This window comes from Trichechus manatus, unplaced genomic scaffold (genome assembly GCF_000243295.1).
Source record: "Trichechus manatus latirostris isolate Lorelei unplaced genomic scaffold, TriManLat1.0 scaffold00102, whole genome shotgun sequence".
Lineage (NCBI taxonomy): Eukaryota > Metazoa > Chordata > Mammalia > Sirenia > Trichechidae > Trichechus > Trichechus manatus.
Genome location: NW_004444038.1, coordinates 2,177,410 through 2,183,187, shown reverse-complemented (window position 1 = coordinate 2,183,187; position 5,778 = coordinate 2,177,410). Strand labels below are relative to the sequence as shown.

General features: G+C 44.6%; 1 pseudogene; it reads right to left on the bottom strand.

The window, feature by feature from the left end:
- Positions 1-1,249: 1,249 nt before the first annotated feature.
- Positions 1,250-4,583, bottom strand: LOC101344563 (sentrin-specific protease 1-like; annotated as a pseudogene).
- Positions 4,584-5,778: the final 1,195 nt, after the last annotated feature.

Sequence of the window (5,778 nt, the reverse complement as noted above, 5' to 3'; positions counted from 1 at the left end):
ATAGTAAAATTTCCAAATAATCCCAGAGAGAAAGCACAATGCTGGGAAGGATGGGGTACCAGGAAGAGGAGAAAATATTTCATACAAAACTACCTATTATAATACAGAAAAAAGTATAAAACATTCCTGTTTTGGAACTTAAGTATAAAATGACACTGGCATTGGATCATTTTCACTATCTAAGCCTGAGGAGCTCTCAGAGGGTGGGAGCAGATGCCCTAAGCCAAAGTTCATCCAGGCTGGGATCTGTGTGTGCTGGAGCTAAATTTGAAAAATGGAACTAAATTACAGTCTAAAATGATGAACACACTCAGCCTTTAGAAAAAAAAGAGAAAGCATATCCCTGTAAATATATATATATTTACTTCTCTGTGGCTAGAAACATATTTAAACTAACTAGCCACAGACCAAACTACACCTGCATTCATCCAATGCTGAATTTTATGCTAAGACTGAGGTCCTTTTTCTTCTTGGTCAGAAGTAGGCAGCAGTCAAAGTGGTGCTTTGTTGCTCCGCTAAACCACTCCCTGGGTAGGTCTTTCCCATATCATGTGTTGCTAGCATGTGCAAACCCCTGTTTTAAAGGGAAGGACTGCCTAGGACTTTGGGTCCCACCCAGGACTCAAGTGCTATATCTCGGGATGGGAGAAGGCTACAGATAATAAAACAGCCTTGTACTGAAGTGGATGGACTTCACATAGGGGCATATAAAAAGTCCTGGAGGAGGAGACTTAGGCATGTGCCCCAGAGTCCAGTTTACAGTCACATTCCTGACTACACATCTTGAAAATCACATGTGTATGTATGTGTGCGTGTATATGCTGGTGGTTTTTATCCCTACCTTTTTGCCCGTGTCCTTTCCTAGCTCTCAGTAAGGCCTAACAAGAGTTTATATGAAACCAAGATTCTTTCCAAGCTTCTCTCAATCCCCTTATTAGGGAGGGACTGAGTGAGGTTGGAGCCCTTTGAAAACAAGATGGCAGAACTGAAGAAGTGAGAAACAATCTTTCTCTTCAGCTTAGGGATGTCCCTCACCCCTTTCACAGCACCAAAGTTGCTTTGCAAAAATAGTATCTGAGATACAAAAGGAAAGGCGGATATGCTTGTGAATGCAACTCGCCAAGGCCTGGTCCAGCATCAAGGGCTTTACAAGAACAGAGGGTTGGGAGCAGCTGTTTCCAGGGTCTCTAGCTGTAGACTACAAAGAGCTGGCCCCCACCAAGGTCAACGTCTGCGGCTGAGACAGTCTTCACGAGAGCTTTTGGTGGAGCATCTCCCAGACCATCCGCTTCCGGAAGTATGGCATGTGTTGCTGTGTGAAGTTGATTCCTCTGTCTTTGGTAACGCAGTCAGCATATTTGCAGGCTAACATCCCACAGTCACTACCATTCATCTGCTGTGGCATCTCCTGGCTTTTCTTGCTGAAGAGATGCCAGCCATTGGTGTCAAACACTTCTCTTTTCTTGTCAAAGCTTTCTTGCTTTAGGTACTGCAAGAGGATCTTGCAGGCTTCATTGTTTATCCCACCCATAGAGTCGTAATAGGTAATATTCTTCTTTCTAAAGTCCACAACAGCTAAACACCAGTGCACTCCCATGTGAATGGGCACCAAATGAATGTCAACTGAAAATACATCTACTGTCTTTGTCCAACGTTTCTCTGCCTGATATCCAGCCGTTTTTAACTTAGTGAAGAAAAAGGTATTAAGTGCATGCACACTTGGCAATCCCTTCTCTTTACTTCGCTCCATCAGCGTGTTCATGTAGAAATTGATTATCTCATCATTGAGTCAGTTTAGATGGTTTAGAGTTTGAATATCTTTTCGTGTAATGGTTAAGCGGAATGCTTCACTGAGAACTTCGTCCTGATTCCCATTATAAAATACATTCTTTATTTCTTTCCCCATTTCCTCTGTAATTTCAGGAAATTCATCTTTACTATCAGTTAATTTTTAACCCTTCTTTTCTGTTTCTTGGGGGATCGTGACAGGGATCTCCTTTTCAAGAGGTACGCGAAGATGCAGTTCTACTGAATCGTGCTGAATGTTCCTGTAGTCTCTGATTTTGAAGCTGTAATGCCAATGCTTTCTGCTCTTCAATCTGATGCAATCTGTCCCGTGCTCAAGAATCATAAACATTAGTTAATTCTTTGATCCACAGCTCTGCCTGGAAAAAAGTAGGACTGGAAGCTGGAGCCTGGGAATCTTTTCACTTTGAGTAAAATGACAGAGTCTGATCCTTCAGATTGTGTATTTGAAGCTGGTAAGTTATCTGGCTGATGTGGAAGAGAGTGGTGATGGTGGGATTGATGGAGAGAATCTGAATCTTTGGATCCAGAAGTGACAACTTCTGGGGTATAAGATGATAGGGGATATGCACTGTGGGATAGTTGTTCCTGCGGAGTTAAAATGCTGGCTGATCCAGATGATGAAGTATCTGAGCCAATGATCTGAGCTGCACAAGAATTTCCATTTTTAAACAGTGAGTCTTTCAAAGTATTCTTACTGGAACTAAGACATCGAGACAGGTGTAAAGGAAAATGTGTAGTGGTTTTGGCTACTGAAATCTGTTTCCCTGTGACCATCTGTAGCAGCTGTCAGTAAATCTCTCTTCTTCTTAAACTGTCTCTTCTGCTGTGTTAACACGTCGCCTCTGAGTTTTCTTGGGGCTCAAAAGGTTTCAACGACATGAACCACTCCAAGATGGACTTGGGACAGGCTTAATAGGAAAAGATTTTTTCATACACAGACATATGGCAGTGATGGTTTGACTTTCCCATAAAAGTGTTTGATAATCCACTTGAGGTCTTTCGGGTTTCAAGGAAAAGACTCCGGCTGTTTTCTTGATTTTTGCAAAGTTGAACCTGATGCTGGAGTGGAATTTCTCCGTTGGCCATTTGCACTCTGGCCAAAGGTTCTTAAGTTGCCTGAGCCAAGAAAACTATCTGAGGAAGGGCTGTCTGAGTAATAATTTGGATCATAAGCTGTACTTCTTGTGGAACATGTAAACGATCGGTCCAAATTTCCTTGCCTGGAAGGTAAAATCTGATCGTCAGAAAGTGAAAGCTGGTCCTCTGGTCAACCTGTCTGTGGCAGGAGATGAGCTTTGAATACGGAGTTGTGGTTCACTAAGTTACTTCGGCAGTATCCATCCTCATCCTAGCAGCAATATCATCTTTTGAGGCTGAAGCAACTCAGCTTCTTGTGTCCCTTGTCTTTTCAGCTTCTGCTTCCTATGGCCTCTCGGCCCTCGGGCCTGACGCCCGCATCTGCCCTGCTGGGGCAAGTGTTCCAAAGCTCAGTAGCTCCACCAGCATAAGTCCCCAGAGGCACCCCACTCTGCCAGGAAGCCTCCTGCACACAGGCACTCAGCTCCCTTGCTCCGTGGGTCGGCAAGCCTAGCTCCACCGATAAGCGCCCGGAGGCACCCCACTTCACCAGGAAGCCTCGTGCAGACAGGCACTCAGCTCTCTCGCTCTGTGGGTGGGCTCCAGCGCTGCCTTTCACCAGTCTCCTGGTTCTGCTGCTGTTGGTTCTCTGCTGCTGCTACTTCTCTGCTGCTGTAGGTTCTCTGCGGCTGCTGGTCCTCTGTCACTGCCGCACGTCTATCCATTCGCAGTTTTAAAACCGCTTCCACATTTTAGGTATCTGTTAGAGCAGCACCCCACTCTCTCGGTACCAAATTCTGTCTTAGTCACCTAGTGCTGCTACAACAGAAATGTCACAAGTGGATGGTTTTAACGAAGAGAAGTTTATTTCCTCACAGTCAAAGCAGGCTTAAAGTCCAAATTCCGGGCGTCAGCTCCAGGGGAAGGCTTTCTGTCTCTGTCGGCCTTCTCATCTGTTCCCTGGACTAGGAGCTTCTCCGTGCAGGGACTCCAGTCCAACGGATGCGCTCTGCTCCCGGCACTGCTTTCCGGATGGTATGAGGTCCCCCTGTGATAATAATTCTTGAAACTATTGCTTTAGGAGTGCTCCTTTGAATGATCTCATTCATAGTGATGAAGGCCATAAATTCTGAGGAATGTTAGACAATCAAATTCCTGACCTGTCTGTGACTATGGGAATTAGCTGCTGTTTTCAAGTGGGGCCCTGAAGTTCAAGGAAAATCAGCCCTGAAGCTTTTGTTCTTCTTTGCATGAGTTAAAGCTGAGCCACCCCACTGTGCTCAGTGCGGTGCAGTGGAGGGTCTAAGGGATCTTTCCATTCCAAGGCTGACTGTTTGCTCAGTGACACCCTGTTTTTCCACATTTTGGTCAATACCAGAAACAGAATTCTCGTCGTGCCTCACGGGGGGCTTGTCGTTTTTATGGAACCGAGAAGGATGTAGGGAAAGGAGGTGGTGTTGAAAGGGATTCTGATCCAAGGCAGTTTTCAAGAACAAGAAACAGAATGATGGGGACGGGGAAATTGAAGCAAGAGAAACAGAGAGAGAGAGAGGAGAGAGAGAGAAGCCTACTTCATGCAACCGCTCAAGCCTCAGATGCTCATGTGATCTTGCACGTCTCCATGGAGCTGCGTGTCCTGTGGTACGAATGCTAAGTGGCAAGGGGCACGCACCTGCTTCAGCCTGCTTGTCTTCCATGAACCCCCAAATCAATTCTGAATTGCCTTAAGTTCAGAAATCATGGGAAAATATTTTCCCTCCCTGCAGTTCAAAGATCTTTAGGACTTAACCATGTGTCATTGATGTATAATAGTGAATTATATAACTGATTATTCAGAAAAGCAATATTCTGTGTCAACACATAATGAAGAAAAATAAGTTAATTTTCTTAAACGGTAAATAAAAATTGCCTCAGCACATGCATTGACCTTCTCTTTTCTCCTCTTGCCACATCAGGTACTGATAATGCTGGCAGATTTCTTAAGGCTCTCAATAAAATGAACCGATTTTTAGCTCTGTGTATGCAAAATCTACTGTGCTTGTTGAGGCTTCCTATTTTCGGACTCTGGGGTCAGAGACCTATATAGGTTTATGGTGCAGCTATCAAAGTTTGGATTGTATTCTGAAACTTTTGCATTTTCCACTGAACAAAAAATATTCTGAATGATGTGGAGAAATGTAAGTTTAAATCAAATCAGACTGAATCATTTTATTGTTAAAAGGTTTTGCTAAAACTTCATGATTCCATACAACAGATGTTTATTTAGCCCACACTGGTAGACACCACCACCTGTCCGTCAGTTGGTCGTCCTGTGGTGGTTTGCATGTTGCTGTGACGCTAGAAGCTGTGCCACTGGCATTTCAAATGCCAACAGGGTCATCCATGGTGGACAAGTTTCAGTGGAGCTTCCAGACTAAGACAGGCTAGGAAGAAAGGCCTGACAATCTATTTGCAAAAATTAGCCAATGAAAACCCCATGGATCACGATAGAATATTGTCCGATACAGTGCTGGAAGATGAGCACCCTAGGCTGGAAGGCACTACAAAACAGCCTCAGTAATGGACTCACATACACCAAGACTGTGAAGATGGTGCAGGACTGGCCAGCGTTTCATTCTGTTGTGGTGGGGTCTCCGCGAGTCAGAGCCCACTTGACGGCAGCTAACAACAACAGCTGTAAGCCGCAGATCGCACCAGCCAGTTGCTGCAGGAATTAGATCAGTAAATACAACACTGGAAGTGCACGACCAACCCTGAGGAGTCCATGGTCTCATCAAAAGGAGCTTGCAAAGGTGACTATAAATCAAGGCCAGCCATGATAATGTAGCAGAGGGAAGGCTTGAAGTTCAGACAAATCTTTATGCCCCACTGATGGCAAAACACATACTTTCA